The 17,648-nt window shown below is 33.9% G+C and overlaps 1 pseudogene; it reads left to right on the forward strand.

The window, feature by feature from the left end:
* The first annotated feature begins 428 nt into the window (after positions 1 to 428).
* Positions 429 to 17,311, forward strand: LOC141410241 (histone-lysine N-methyltransferase SETMAR-like; annotated as a pseudogene).
* The last annotated feature ends 337 nt before the right edge of the window (positions 17,312 to 17,648 follow it).

The following is a 17,648-nucleotide window of genomic DNA, read 5'->3' on the forward strand; positions in this document are numbered from 1 at the left end:
CTTCTCAACAGCACATCCATCTCTCTGCCATAATCAAAACATCAGGTGACTGTGAAGATAATTATAGGGTTGCTAAATGTAACAAATAAAAATGCACAGCAACCAGTTCAATTTCAATTTCAGATAAACAATGGATATTTTTCTTGTATAAAAATTACCAGTTATTGCATTCTGTATTTTATCTGGCAATTCTACATAATCAGCCTCCAAAACAAATATAAGAATATCAGTCAAGGTCCAGTGAGGAAACCAGAAACCACTTTACATACTTTAAATGAAAGGACGTTAATACAGATAACTGGTTATGTGGGTTTTGGAAGACCCAATGGAACAAAAGGGAAATAATGAGGAAACAGACATTACTAACTGCAGGAAAGAGCTATGGACTGTAGGGAAACAAAAAGAGGCTTATTTCTCTGGAACTGACAATGAAGAAGAGAGGCAGTTATGGCTGTACTGAGACCTTGATCAAGGGACCTGTCATTGGTACTACCACTTGGAGGAAGAGCTACCCACATCAGAGTAGGAACCCAAAAAAAGTGCCAAGTGGGGATAACCAGACTACCAGGAAGCACCCCAAGCTGCTTCTCAGAGTGCTGACTACCAGTAAAAAGTCTTTTCCCAGATCAGCTCTTGCTGGATTAATGTTCACAGGTAATATTACAATTATTTTGACTAATAGGCAGAAAAGAAAGTGACCAATGATGAAGATCAAATTAATCAAAATAGAGAATGACCCAGAGAATTGACTGTGATACAAATATATAACAAAATAGAAAGAATTGGAGAAATTGGTAAGACCTTGAAAATAGATAAAGAAGTTCTAAAATTAATCAAAAGACAGCAGAAACAAACTTAGATACATAACATAAAAATTACTTTTTAAAACTGAAGGAAGCTTCTGACTAAAAGGCTACACCTAGTGCTGAGAAAGTGAATGGTGGATAGACATATACCCAGGATATTTTGGTGAAGTTTCAGAATACAAAAAATAAGAAAAAATGAAAGTCTTGAAAACGTCCACATATGCAAATATAGTTCTCTTACAAAAGATAAAGCATCAGACATTTCATCAACTCTGGTTTCTAGGAGACAATAGAACAGTATCATTAAAATTAACAGGAAACATTTTCCAAATTAATAAGTAAATGCCCAAAAAATTAAGGAAAAAAGGAAACATTTTCCAAATTAATAACTAAATGCCCAAAAAATTAAGAAAAAAGGAAACATTTTCCAAACTAATAACTAAATGCCCAATAAAATTAAGAAAAAAAAAAAACAACAGGAAACATTTTCCTAATTAATAAGTAAATGCCCAGCAAAATTGAGGAAAAAAATAAGATTTTGGTTTCATTACTTCCAATAAAACTTCAAAAGAATTACAAAAAGATATATTTAATAGAAAAGATGGTTGGGTACAGTTGCTCATGCCTATAATTCCAGCACTTTGGGAGGCCAAGGAGGGGAGGGTCACTTGAGCCCAGGAATTCTAGAGCAGCTTGGGTAATATAGTGAGATCTCATCTCTAAAAAATAAAATAAAATAATTAAAATATAAAATAAAATGAAAAAACAACATAAAAATAAACAAAGATATTATTTAAAATGTTAAAAATGCGATGAACAAAGACAAAAGAAGACAATAGAACTTATAATAAAAAATTAAGCTCACACCAACTCACGCTCACAGAAGCAACTTTTAAAGTATAAATTTACTGGGGAGGTGCAGGGGCTCATGCGTGTAATCCCAGCAATTGGTGAGGCTAAGTTGGGAGGATCACTTGAGGTCAGGAGTTTGGGACCAGCCTGGCCAACATGGTGAAATCCAATCTCTACCAAAAATACAAAAATTAGCCAGGCATGGGGGTACGTACCTGTAATCCCAGCTATTTAGGAGGCTGAGGCTAGAGAATTGTTTGAACCTGGAGGCGGAGTTTCCAATGAGCCGGGATTGGCCCACTGCACTCCAGCCTGGGTGAGAGAGTCAGACTCTATCTCCAAATAAATAAATAAAAGTATAAGTTTACTGGGCATAAAAAGTAATCCTAGAAAGCATGTTTGATATTGTAAACAAATGAATTGGTAGAAAATGTAGGTAAATCTATGAAGCAGGCTTCTGAATGGGGCAAAACCATGATTCTGGTTTTAAAAACCCTAACATAAAATCTGCAAAGAAAATACACAAGCAACATCTTCAATAAAACTTGGTTACAACTTATCCCCTGAATGCCCAGAACACAAATTTATGGTACCAACCACACAACAGCAGTATTCTTATACAGCCTTCATGGGTTTAACAGCTGTACAAAGAAGGCAGAGAGGAGAAAAGAGAGTTCTAATCGTTTCAAAAGTCTCACAATGTAGATAATACCAGGAAATATCCCCCCATGCATTGAGGAAATGAAGAAAAGCAGAAAAAAGACTCTACAGGCAATAATTTGTGGAAGTGAGCTTAAGCACATTTACCAAGCCCCACTAACTGTCAGAATGAAGGTCAGATGGTACTAGAGTGTTTAATCCCAGCGGATCTGTGCTGTCAATTATAGTAGCAAGTAGCCACATATGGCTATTAAGTTAGTCTGGATTGCAATACATTCAACGTCCTGAAAGAATAAAGCACACAGCATGTTTTGGAGCCTCAGTAACCATCCCTCCCACCTCATAAATAATGGAATATATCCCAACAGTTTTTATTTTGATTATAAACTAAAATGTTATTATTTATGATATGGGGGATGACACAAAATCTATTGTTAAAATTAATTTCACTTATTTTTGGTTTTTGTAATATGGTTAGTAGAAAATTTAAGACTGCTAATATGACTCATATATTCCTGTTGTACAGTGCTGCTCTAGAGGCTTTAATTACCTCAAACATCTTCCTAACAAATTGACAGAAAGCCTCCATTAAAAAAAAAAAAAATCCTGGCAGTAGAACTAAAATTGAGTAGAAAATAAACACAAAATGAAAAAGTTTAGATACTGAAGTGAGAGAATTCCACAGGAGGCAGTCAAGTCAAGGGACTTTCTATAGGAAATATGACTTGATTTCTTGACAAATCAGCATTTTAAAAAGGAAGAGAAAGAATAAAAAGTAATATGAGGATCAAACGCAATATACGGACTCTGTTTGCCCCGTCACTCAAACAAAACAACTGTAAAAAGTATCTTGTGATCACAGAGTGTCATTAAGTATTGCAAATTTTTGTTAAGTATTAACATGACAATATGGTTATGAAAAAATGAAAGGCCTTTCAGTAGAGTTGCACTATGGACTATTTGTGGACAAAATTGTATAATTTATTGGATTTTTAAATAAACTTCCAGCAAAACATACAAAAAGCTGATAAAAATTACTGGTGGTGAGGGCAGGAAGGATTACCAAATTGTTAGTAACTGATGAAGTTTGATGATGGGTAGATGAGGATTAAATAAATTTTTCACTATACATTTGTATACGTTTGAGAATTTTGTACCGAGAAGTTTAAAAATAAATACTTTTATTTTTTTCTGTAACAAATTCTATAAAAATGTTAAGAAATAAACTCTTAATGTGTTAGAAAGTATTGTAGACTAATAAAGATTGAATCTAACATGAGTAAAGAGCTTTCTAAAGAGATATGGGATATCATTTCAACCATGTAAGTAATGCCATTTGAGCTAAATTATGTAACTTACTAGTTAAAAGGTGATGTCATATTGGGCACCAAGCAAAATACTAAATCCATAGCTCAAAATATAGCCGTTGCCATTTAGGAGAGGAACTCCAATGTAAGGATATAGAAACGTTAACAATGAAAAAAAGGGGATGTACCAAGAAAGAATAACCAAATGGATACTGCTGTAGCTATAAAAGTATTAAGCAAATCATTTTAAAGATATTAAGCAAATAATTGTAAAGATAAAAGCTGTGAAACAGACACATGCATAGGTAGAAATATTAAGTTGAAAGATCTAGCATTGATTAATGAATAATATTGAGTCAGTTTTCCATGAGGAAAAAATAATCAGATTAATATAGTTAACAAAACCAAAAATTAATTGTAATAGATTTGCATAACTATGTATATTTTTTTAATTGTATATATATTTATGAAAAAAGTAGGGAAGCAGATTTTAAGCAGAACTTGAAAAGTATAATTTAAAAAGGAAATTGTTGATAAATAGGATGTTAGCAGACAATAAAAGAAAGCTAAAAGTATACATGGCAGAATGGGAAAAATATAGTTTCTTCACATACAATCTATAAATAGCTTTGGCTTTATTGATAACTTTTTTTTACTTTAAGCTGAGTGGTGGGCAATTGTGTATTGGTTGTATTATTTATATCTTGAAGAAAAGATAAAACACTTTTAATAAAAAATAAAGGAACATACGTATGTTCAAAAAGTAAGCCTGATTAAGCTAACGATAGAAATAATAAAAATAAATATTAGATCTTTTCAAGGTGACAGGACAAATCTGTATTATAATAAAAGTATTATCTTCTAGGAGGCATACCAACCTGAAACTTCAACAAATAACAATAGAGCAATGAAACAAAAACCTTTAATATAATTTGTTCATAATTAAAACAGCATTATTCTTGTATTTAAGTAGTATTTTCAAATGACAGAAGGTACATATTTCAAGTGTACTGTTCAATATATTTCGAGAAACTGTGGCCTGTGTGATCTACACTTCTCTAAATATATAGAATATTTCCATTATTCCAAAATACAAAATATTTTCATTATTCCCTCCACACCTTCTTCAGTATCCCCAAAAGAAAGCCAGTTTGCTGATTTCTACAACCATAGATTAGTTTTGACTCTCCTATATCTTCAAATAAATGGAAAGATTTAATGCCTGCTCCTTTGTTTCTGATTTCTCTTGCTTATCATTTTTTAATATATTTACTCGTGTTGTTGAATTTATTAGTAGTTAATTGGTTTAGTGATTTCTTTAGGCATTCCAGTAAGCATCCAGAACTCATCACAGTCAACCTGCAATAAATACCGTTTGTTTTATGTGTATTTTACAAACTTTACAAAAGTATACATTGCCTTACCCTGCTCCTGTCCATTTTACTATTTGGTCATACATTTTACTTGCATGTTCTATATACCCAAATATGATATATTGTTTTCATTTTCTATGTAATCACTTAATGGTCTCTTTAAAAAACTAAGAAATAATAAACAGAATTTTATGTTGACCTATACATTTACCATTTCAGTGCTCTCTGATTCATCGTGTATACCCAAGTTTTAAGTATCTAATGATTAATACTCTCAGCTTTTGTTCATCTGAAAAATGCCTTTAACTTTAATTCTAAAGACATTTAAATATATAATTTTAGTCTTTTTTAAAAGTCAGAATTTGTTATTGCATTGTCTTCTGTCTTGTTCTGTTTCTGATACGATGTCTTATTGTTGTTTCTCTGTTGATATCTTATTGATCTGCCTGCTTTCAAGATTTCTCTTATCTTTGGGTTTTGGAAGGCGGACCATAACATGCCTAGGTATATCTTGATGTGGGTTTAGACTTCCTGGGTTTTGTTAACCCTTTTAAAACAGACACACACATACACACAAATTACTAGATATTGTCACATAGGTCGATGGGGTTCCTTTCATTGTTTTTCGTCTCCACTTCCACTTGGATAATTTCTAATGTATTCAAGTTCACTATTTCTGTACTGTGTGCTGTCAAATCTACAGTAAAGCCCATCTAGTAAATTTGTCATTGATATTATTTTTGCAATTCTTTGATTTTGATTTGGTTCCTTGGTTTTTGCAGTTTCCTTCTCGACTTGAGTTTTCATTCAATAACCCATCATGTAAAGGAACTTCCTTTACATTCTTCAACGTGTCTATAATGGATGTTTCATGCTCCTTATCTTCTAATAATAGGATCTCTGTCATTTCTAAGTCTGTTGCGATTTACTATTTTTTTCTCTGGTTACAGGTTACATTTTATTTCTTTTAACGTCATTTTTTATTATTATGATAATATAATGAACATTATGCTGCTATGTTTATGAGAGTCTTGTGTTACTTGCTCTAAAGAGTGTTGATTTTGTTTTGAAAGTAGTTTAATTTACTGTTATTCATCTGGACCTCATGCAGTTTTTGTTTAGCTTTTGTTAGGATACATTTAGTATCCTAGTATCTAGTCTAAGATTAAAATAATCTTGTCCTAAGGGATAGCCTTTCTGTTTTCTCAACTAAATTCCTGGTGTTTTTAAAAATGTATCTGCACTCTGGCTTATGAGAGCACCCTGTAACCTGTGAAATCTCCACTCAGTTCTTAGTCCCCCGTGGTTGTTCACTCTTAGACCTCACAGAGACTTAACCTGCAAATGTGTTTAATAGTTGGCCAGAATTCAAGAGAAACTTATGCAAATTTCTGACACTTCCCCTCTATATAGTTTCTTTATCTCCAGTTCCCTGATCACAGATACAACCTCCTTCAGAATCTTTATAGTCTAAACTTTCTTACCTCCACCTCGCTAATCTGCAAACTTCTATGTTTATTCCATGTCCCAGTGTCATAATTCACAGAATGCTCCAAAACAGACGGCAAACATGGACCTTACCTCTGTATTTTTTTTTTCTCTAGGATAGCAATCATGTACTATCTGCTTTCCAGTGCCTCAGAAAAGGATTGCCTGAGACAGTGAATGCAGTTTGACGATTTTTCCTAGAAGTGGGGAAGAGGAAAATAATATGTTCATTATCCTATCATGGCAGAGACTAGACTTCTACAGGAGAAAGTTGATTAATCTAAAATCATAATGTGAGAACTTCTGTCAGAAAATTGCACATTTACCAGATACGTAAGTTTCACAGAATTTGACTATTTATTAGGCCACAATGAAAAAATAAAATCTCTGGGAATAAAAACATATGAGTCTTATTATTTAGGCACATTGCAGTGAGTTTCAAATCGAATATAAAAAGGTATGCCGTTTTATAGATCATTAAATAATTTACAATAATTTAAAATAATTTAATCGTATAAAGTATATCATCTTACCACAATAAAATGAAATTAGAAATTAATAAAGAAAAGATTTATAGAAAATTACCAGATGTTTAGAAATTAAACAGGACCTTTTTAAAGAATACATGAGTCAGTGAAGGGATTAAAAGGTAATTTAGAAAGTATTCTGAATGGAATAAAAATGAAAATACAACATATTAGAATTTTTGAGATGCAGCTACAATAGCATATGAATGAAAAATTTTGCATTAAACAGTTTTGCTAAAAAAAAAAAGTTCTTAGCTTACACCTTAATAAATAACTGAAAGACCAAATTCAACCCAAAATAGGCAGTAAAAGAAGGTAATAAAAATTATACCAGCAATTGGCCGGGCGTGGTGGCTCAAGTCTGTAATCCCAGCACTTTGGGAGGCCGAGGCGGGTGGATCACGAGGTCAGGAGATCGAGACTATCCTGGCTAACATGGTGAAACCCCGTCTCTACTAAAAATACAAAAAACTAGCCGGGCGTGGTGGCGGGCGCCTGTAGTTCCAGCTACTTGGGAGGCTGAGGTGGGAGAATGGCGTGAACCCGGGAGGCGGAGCTTGCAGTGAGCCGAGATCACGCCACTGCACTCCAGCCTGGGAGACACAGCGAGACTCCGTCTCAAAAAAAAAATAAAATAAAATAAATAAATAAATAAATTATACCAGCAATTAATAAACTGCAAAACAAAAAATAATAGATAATTTAACCAAACACTGGCTATTTGTAATAGTCAAAAAGTTAACAAAACTGAATAAAACTTAACATAAAAAGAGAAAACAACCAATATCAATAGTGGGAGAGATTACACTACTGAAGCTTATTCAAAAATTAATGTAACAATAATTTAATATTATAAAATAACATACAAATAAATTTGACAACTGAGATACGGTGAACAAATTCTTAAAAATACAAACTACCAAAGTTTGGTCAAGAAGAAACAATTACTGCAAGTACACCTATTTTTAATGTCATAAACCTATTTTTAATGTTCAATTTGTAGTTAAAGAACCTTCCAACAAATAAAACTCCAGGCACAGATTGCTTCTATGGTGAATTCTGCCAAACATTTAAGAGAAAAAAGAATCCATTCTATACAAAGTTCTACGGAAAATCAAGACGAGGAAAACTTTTAGTTAATTCTATGAGACTAGCTTTTTCTTGATACCAAAACCAGGCAAAAACATTACCAAAAAAACCCAATAAAACTATAACTGAATATCACACATGAGCCTAGAGACAAAATTTTAAACCAATTTTAACAAATCTAATAAAATAATGTATGAAAAGACTGTCATTTATGACTCACTGGGGTTTACCTCAGAGCTGAAAGTTTGGTTTAATGTTTGAGGAACAATAAAAATAATCCACCATAATAGAAGACTATTAAAAAATGATTATTTCAATCGAGACAGAAAAAAACATCGGAAAAATCCAAGATCCATTTTTTGATGAAACCTCTCAGGAAACTGGGAACATAAGGGCCCCCTTCAAACTGGGGAGAAGCATCCACTAAAAGCCAATAGCTAACATTGTACTTAGTGGAGAAAGACTGCTATCCCCACTAACATAAGGATATGTTATGTTAGGAGACTAGAAGTTCTGCTTTCACCACCTTTTTCTAACATTTTACTGAAAGCTCTAATTAGTGCAACAAGGTAAGTATAAGATATAAAATACATACAGATTGGAAAAAGAAGTGTAATTGTAATTCGTTAGAGATAATATGATCACCTACATAGAAAATCCTATTAAATCTGTAATATAAATATGCAAAAATCAATTATAATCATAAATATTAGCAATGAACATATAGAAACAGAAAGTTTAAAAACACCACTTATAATGGCATCACACATGCAAAATATTAAGAATAGATATAATAAAAAAATATGTGACGTCTCCCCACTACAAACTTTTTTCTTTTTTTTTTTTTTAAAGGGATACTTAAAAAAAATTTTTTTTTATACTTTAAGTTCTAGGGTACATGTGCACAACGTGCAGGTTTGTTACATATGTATACATGAGCCATGTTGGTATGTTGCACCCATTAACTCGTCATTTACATTAGGTATATCTCCTAATGCTATCCCTTCCCCTCCCCTCTCCCCACAATAGGACATGGTGTGTGATGTTCCCCTTCCTGTGTCCAAGTGATCTCATTATTGAGTTCCCACCTATGAGTGAGAACATGCAGTATTTGGTTTTCTGTTCTTGGGATAGTTTGCTGAGAACGATGGTTTCCAGTTGCATCCAAGTCCCTACAAAGGACACGAACTCATCCTTTTTTATGGCTGCATAGTATTCCATGGTGTATATGTGCCACATTTTCTTAATACAGTCTGTCACTGATGGACATTTGGGTTGATTCCAAGTCTTTGCTATTGTGAATAGTGCCGCAATAAACATACGTGTGCATGTGTCTTTATAGCAGCATGACTTATAATCCTTTGGGTATATCCCCAGTAATGGGATGGCTGGGTCGAATGGTATTTCTAGCTCTAGATCCTTGAGGAATCGCCACACTGTTTTCCACAATGGTTAAACTAGTTTACAGTCCCACCAACAGTGTAAAAGTGTTCCTATTTCTCCACATCCTCTTCAGCACCTGTTGTTTCCTGATTTTTTAATGATTGCCATTCTAACTGGTGTGAGATGGTATCTCATTATGGTTTTGATTTGCATTGCTCGGATGGCGAGTGATGATGAGCATTTTTTCATATGTCTGTTGGCTGTATGAATGTCTTCTTTTGAGAAGTGTCTGTTCATATCCTTTGCCCACTTTTTGATGGAGTTGTTTGATTTTCTTCTTGTAAATTTGATTTAGTTCTTTATAGGTTCTGGATATTCGCCTTTTGTTAGATGAGTAGGTTGCAAAAATGTTCTCCCATTCTATAGGTTGCTTGTTCGCTCTGATGGTAGTTTCTTTTGCTGTGCAGAAGCTCTTTAGTTTAATTAGATCCCATTTGTCAATTTTGGCTTTTGTTGCCATTGCTTTTGGTGTTTTAGACATGAAGCCCTTGTCCATGCCTATGTCCTGAATGGTATTACCTAGGTTTTCTTCTAGGGTTTTTATGGTTTTAGGTCTAACATTTAAGTCTCTAATCCATCTTGAATTAATTTTCGTATAAGGAGTAAGGAAAGGATCCAGTTTCAGCTTTCTACTTATGACTAGCCAGTTTTCCCAGCACCATTTATTAAATAGGGAATCCTTTAAAATACTGCTTAACTATATTACAAAGAAAATGAAAATTACTGGAACAATGTGCTGTGCTTATGTAGTGAAATCTCAATATTGTTAAGACATCATTTCTCCCAAAAAATGATTTATAGATTCAATGCAATCCTAAACAAAAATGTAGCAATTTTTTTAAAGAATGAGACATGATGATTCTAAAATGCATATGGAAATGGAAGCACATAAAATGGCTAAAGTGGATTTAAAAAGAAACAAATTTAGCGTACTTATATTAACTGATTTAAAAATTTATTATAGAGCATCAGTAATAAAGACAAGATGGTTTTGGTGTAGAGATAGACAAACAGGTCAAAGGTTAAGAAGAGTCCAGAAATAGATACACACATATCTAGACAAGTGAATTCTGATCAAGATGCTAAAGCAATTGAGTGGAGAAATAATAATCTTTTCAACATATTGTTTGGGGAAAGTGGATAGTCATATGTGAAACAGACAAATAAAAAAAAAAGCCTTCAACGATACTTCACATTATATACCAAAAATGTCTTACAATGAATCATAAGCTTAAATGCAACACCTGAAAATAGAGAACTTCTAGAAGAAACTTAGAAGAGTATATTTGAGGTTGTGAGTTAGGCAAAAATGTCTTACATACAACACCAAAATACAATCTATAATTTAAAAAATTACACTTATTGAATTTCATAAAAATTATGCTTTTTGAAAGACAGCGTTAAGATTATAAAAAGACAAGAAATAGATTAGGAGAAAATAATTAGCACATGACATATACAATGCTGTATCTAGAATATATAAAAAATCTCAAAACTCAATGATAAAAACTAAAACTCAGTGGAAACAAATGGGCAAAATATTTGAAGATACATTACCATAGAAGAGCTACAGATAGCAGATAAGCAGAGCACCACTTTGTCATTAGGAAAATGTTAACTAAAACCATAACAATATGCCACTACACACCTATTAGAATGGATATATTTAAACAGATTGTCGTACCAATTGTTGGCAAACATATGGAGGAACTGGGACTCATAGAATGCCAGTGGGAATTCAAATTGTTAAATCACTTTGGAAAAATGTTGGCATTTCCTTAAACAGAACCACAACCACCACATGACCCAGTTATTCCATTCTTATTTGCTGAAGTAAAATGAAAGTATATGTAGGTAACAAAGACATGTACATAAATGTTTATAGTAGCTTAAGAATAGTAGCCAAAATGCTCAAAACAAAACAAAACAAAAAACTGAAAAAACCTAAATGTCCATTCTTAAAACAGAATGCACATATATATGTGTATATTTTTCAACATCACAGCTAAATCCCAAAATAATTATGCTAAGTGAAAGAAGCAACATAAAAATGAATACTTTATGTGATTTTATTTGTATAAATGTCTAGAAAATGCAAACTAACCTATCCTGACAGAAAACATACTAATAGTTTCCTGGGAACGATTGGAGGCATTTAGAAAGTGCAGGTGGGAAATATTACAAGTAAACCTAAGGAAATATTTGAGGGTAATGGATATGTTCATTGTAGTGATTGTTTCATAGGTTTGTGTACATCGAAATGTATCAAATCATAAACTTTTAACATATAGAGTACATTTCATGTCAGTAATACCTTAATTAAGCTGTTACTCACATGTAGCATCTGTAATATACAGCTGCCAAGAGTTTTGATGACTGAGTTATGGGAGAGAAGTTGAACTCTTCTAGTTATATAGCGTGTATCACCTCTTACTTCATAAAACAAAAAAGGCCAACTGACTTCATGATAGGATGTAAGGGCAGCTCCCATTGTTTTATTCCCAGATTCATTAATCTTTTTCACTTTTCTTATCTGGTGAAATAATTATTGTGTTAATATCATTTAATATGGAATATTTAGTTCCAATATACTCGTTTATAGCTATATAATCATGAAATAGTATTTGGGCATGTTGTGATGCTAGGCAATTGTTTCTCAATATAAATAGAATAATTGGGACATTCTACATGTATATAAAACTTTCATTTGATATATGTTATATATGTATATTTCATGGTATATATTTAATAACATATGTTACATTACATATTTTACCTCCATTTGAGTACTTGAAAGCAAAAACATTGGGTGAAGTGTATTCCTTATTTAGGGCAAAGCATATGGGGATTTTCATCAACATTCTGGATGTAATCTGTCATTTAATTCAAAGAATATTCCTTATTTCTGTGAGTAAATACCTACTGGTTCTGAAATAATTGTGGGAACTCAATACCATGAACATTGGAAGTGAAATAGAAGATGTTAGGCTACATAGAGTTTTATATATTGAAGGTGAAATTTTGTCAGGTTTCACAAGACCTCCACTTGGGTACAAAATGTGGTGGTTTAGAAAAATATCTTCATGTGTAAGTGATGAGTCCTTATGATTCTTGAAGTAAAATGTAAGGTATGGCAACATCACTTTGTACACAAATTTTAAGGTAATGTAAAGGTGAGGAGAGTGGCACAGAATGTTGAAAAGACCTTTAACATGTTAACTGGATGAACTCCAAGAAGAAAATGAACTGGTCATCTACCCTTCAGTTTTGAGTTCTCTGTGCATGTGTCTTTATCAATTGCTTTTATATATCATCATCTGCATAGATGATTCAGAAAATAAACCTATTAGGCATAAACAAAAACATGAATCCATGTATGGCTAGGAAAAATATTTGGTATTTTCTTTATAGCACCTCTCTCTGTTCCTTCCCTCAAACCCAAGAAGCTACAAATACTTGTTTTGTGAAGTGTGGTCCCTACTGAATTAGATGGAGATTTAAAACCACTGCATTTAGACATCGAAGAAGATAACACCATGTGATACTTAGGTCATAGAGGTATGTAGAGGATGTGGGTGTAAAACACTATTTAAAAGTATATTGCATTATTATTTCACTCAGAAAAATATTTAAGGTATGAGAAGAATATACTGGGAAATGAGGATATAGCGATAAATAGGACCGAGCCCCTTATTTCAAATTGTTTGTAACTCCAGTGGGAAAAACTGGAAAAAAATTATTTTAAACCTAGTAAGGGTTAGTAATAGTAATTGTGGGCTAATTGGAAAGGTTTTAAGGGGAGGAAACAGGAAATTACAATCTCTGAATTGTAAATCCTGTTATGGCCATGGAAAAGTAGCATACATCACTAATACTGTTGAAAGTAATGTTATTTTGTATTTTTGTTATATTCGATCTTGGAGTTCTGTATAATTTCTGTTTTCATTACTTTAGTCATTTAATTCTGAACCAGACACAGTTTATTATTGATTTAATTTTTAAAATAAGTTATCCAAAAAGCAAGGAGAACAGCGTACTCACTGAGGTCCTATTGCAGCTGTGCTATGAAATTCTAGCTAGTCCTCATGTTCTCAGGCATAGTTATCTTTCTCAGGGTGAGTTTTATACTTAGAAACAAGGAAAGAAACTACAGGGCACCAACTTTCTTAAAGAATATTTTTTTATTTCTAACTCTAATAAATGTACATTCCTGTTTTTGAAAAACAAATGTTGATAAAATGTAAGAGTGATATCATGTAGAAAATATACACATTCATATATTCATACCAAATGCCTATAACTTTGTACTTTTCACAAATATCACTACAGAAACATAGCCAAAATTACATAATAAACTTTACAAGATTGCTATTGATTTTCAAGTTCTTCTTTTACAATGGGATATCGTTTTGCTTTCTCTTTGAAAACTATTTGGCTTCTTTCATTTATCCAGGATGTTTACGAAAGGACATACACATCTGTGTTCTCCACATTACAGCATGGGTAAGGTGATGACCCAGAATAATGGAAAATAATGGATTCCAAGGAAAATATGACATAGCACTTCCTTTAGGATAAATAAGCATTATGACATAAATAATTTAATAAGAATGAGTGAAACATTATAATTACTAAACATCTATTTAATGAAAACTGATATAGTCATCTCTCTCACAGGGGTGTTGTGTGTGTGTGTGTATGTGTGTTCATGTGTATTGGTATATATATGTATAGTCTGTTTTTGAGTACACATATGCACGTGTATCCAAATGTATATATGTGTATGTCTATATTATGTATATATGCATATATATCAACATATGCATAGATGTATGTAAAATTAAGATTTATACACACAGACACACACACATAAACACACATACATATATATGTATTGTATTCTGATAACATGGTTTGTATTCTGATAACATGGTTTAACTGGCAGAAACATATATTTGTGTATACACATACACATTATTTAACAGACAGAAGAATATATTGCCTGTTAAACCACCTATGATTGGAATAAGAACTTGCCTTATTTCCTTGATGAGTTACTGATTTATCATGACACATAAATTACTAAAATGCAAAGGGTACAAAGGTACTGTATTAGTTCATTCTGGCACTGCTATAAAGAAATACCCACATTTGTGTCACATAAAGAAACAAGTTTTAATTGGCTCATGGTTCTGCAGGCTGTACAAGAAGCATGATGGATTCTGGGGAGGCCTCAGGAAACTTTCAATAATGGCAGAAGGCAAAGGGAAAGCAGGCATGTCTTACATGCTTGGAGCAGGAAGAAGTGATGGTGGGAGGGCTACACACTTTTAAACAACCAGATCTCATGATAAGTCAGTCACTACCACAAGAAGAGCACCAAAGAGGAAATCCATCCCCCAGGTCCTATCACCTCCCACCAAGCCTCCCACCTCCCATATTGAGGATTACAGTTGCACATGAGATTTGGGAAGGGACACAGACCCAAAACATATCAGATATGAATAATGATATTTTATGGCTTCTTTACATTCTTTCTTAAAAAATTCTTTCGTTAAAAAATTATTAAAAACATATTAAAATTTTTAATGAAATTAAATTTCATTTAAAAATTATTTAAAATTTTTTCATAAAAAAATTATCTGTTAAGTTATTTCTTAATTGCTTGATTACTAATCCTAGACTTCATCTGGTCATTGCACACCTCATGGCTGTAAAATTTTTCCCTAGAATAATTTTCTGGTGGCTATGAGAGTGCCCCTCACAATCGTGAAAGGACATGGAGGATATTTGATGAAAGCTCCAACTGCAGTATTGAGAAGTTCATTGAGCATTTCTGCACTGAGGCCATTCCTCCCACAGGCTTGCTCTCAGCAATGAACAGGCCCAGGTAGGAAACTAAAGCAGCCCTATTGCTGGGGAAACTGAGCCTCCTCTAAGGATTGACTTTGCCCTGGGGGTCCCATGGCATCCTTGCCAAGCTGTCCTTAGACAGCACAAATACACAACACTTTGAGATGTTTTCACACAACTTTCTTTCCCTCATTCTCTCCTCAGGGTCAGACTTGCTTTGAGGTCTGATGTCCTTCCCAACCATCAGACATGGGTCCTGCCTGGGCTTCTGTATGATAAACAAAAGAAGTATCAGGATTAGGTATAGATGTAGATATAGCATATTTGGATATGCTATATATATAAAATATATAATTATACAAACACTATATGTATTTATATAGTTCTATATAGCATATGGTACAAAAGTAAAGAGGTTTTTGCATTTTTGAAATTGTCATTTGATATTGGAATGCATTCTTAAATAAATGTGGTTATGATATACATCATTTTAACGCACACTTCTTGGGTTTTTTTTTTTTTTTTTTTTTTTGCTAATGACTTATTACTTGGTGTTTATTTTATATTTATTTTAGACTGTGGAAATAATGTTATACAAAAGCAAATTTGAGTGATTTTCTTATTCGAGTTCAAAATGGGTCATAAAGCAGAAAAGTTAACTGGCGATATCAACAATGCGTTCGACCCAGGAACTGCTAACAAACATACAATGAAGTGGTGGTTCAAGAAGTTTCGCAAAGGAGACAAGAGACTTGAAGAAGAGGAGCATAGTGACCAGCCATCTGAAGTTGACAATGACCAATTGAGAGCAATCATCGAAGCTGATCCTCTTACAATTGCACGAGAAGTTGCTGAAGAACTGATCGTCGACCGTTCTATAGTCATTTGGCATTTGAAGCAAAATGGAAAGGTGAAAAAGCTCTTGAGTGCCTCATGAGCTGACTGAAAGTTTTAAGAAAAATCGTTGTTTTGAAGTTGCATCTTCTCTTATTCTCTGCAACAACAATGAACTATTTCTCAATCAGATTGAGACCTGCGATAAAAAGCAGCTTTCATATGACATCCAGCAATGACTAGCTCAGTCACTGGACACAGAAGCAGCTCCAAAGCACTTCCCAAAGCCAAACTTGAACCAAAAAAGTGTCCTGGTCACTGTTTGCTTATCTGATCCGCTGCAGCTTTCTGAATCCAGGTGAAACCATTACATACAAGGAGTATGCTCAGCAAATTGATGAGATGTACAGAAAACTGCAACTCCTGCAGCCGGCATTGGTCAATGAGAAGGGCCCAGTTCTACTTCAAGACAAAGCCCGACTGCACCTCGCAAAACCAACGCTTCAAAAGTTGAACAAAGGCCAGGCGCGGTGGCTCACACTTGTAATCCCAGCGCTTTGGGAGGTCAAGGCCGGCAGATCACGAGGTCAGGAAATCCAGACCATCCTGGCTAAAATGGTGAAACCCCGTCTCTAGTAAAAATACAAGAAATTAGCCCGGCGTGGTGGCGGGCGCCTGTAGTCCCAGCTACTCGGGAGGCTGAGGCAGGAGAATGGCGTGAACCCAGGAGGAGCTCGCAGTGAGCCGAGATCGCGCCACTACACTCCAGCCTGGGCGATAGAGCCAGACTCTGTCAAAAAAAAAAAAAAAAAAAAAAGGTTGAACACATTGGGCTACCGAGTTTTGTCTCGCCTACTATATTCACCTGACCTCTCGCCAACCGAATACCACTTCTTCAAGCATCATAAATACTTTTTGCAGGGAAAACACTTCCGCAATCAGCAGGATGCAGAAACTAAGGCAGAAAAGGCTTTCCAAGAGTTCATCGAATCCGCAAGCATGGATTTTTACACTACAGGAATAAACGTATTTCTCATTGGCAAAAATGTGTTGATTGCAATGGTTCCTATTCTGATTAATAAAGACATGTTTGATCCTAGTTATAATGATTTAAAATTCATGGTCCCAAAACACAATTGCTTTTGCACCAACCTATGTACTACTTCTGTTAAGTACGCTTGTAGTGGTGTAGTGTTGTGTAGTGGCTTGTAGTGGCTTATAGTGGTGTCAGGCTCTGGTGGAGTAAAACTGAGTTCATGAAGAAAACGTGGAACCGGAAATACATCGGGCTGTCTCTGAAGATGCTGACTGTTCAACTTACTCTGGACTTTTTGAGCCTATAAAAAGGACCCCTTTCTATAATAAGAGCTAGCTGTGGTGAAAGAAGTTGCAGAAGCTGCTCCTACAAAGGCAACA

The sequence above is a fragment of the Macaca fascicularis genome, chromosome 4 (genome assembly GCF_037993035.2).
Source record: "Macaca fascicularis isolate 582-1 chromosome 4, T2T-MFA8v1.1".
Classification (NCBI taxonomy): domain Eukaryota; kingdom Metazoa; phylum Chordata; class Mammalia; order Primates; family Cercopithecidae; genus Macaca; species Macaca fascicularis.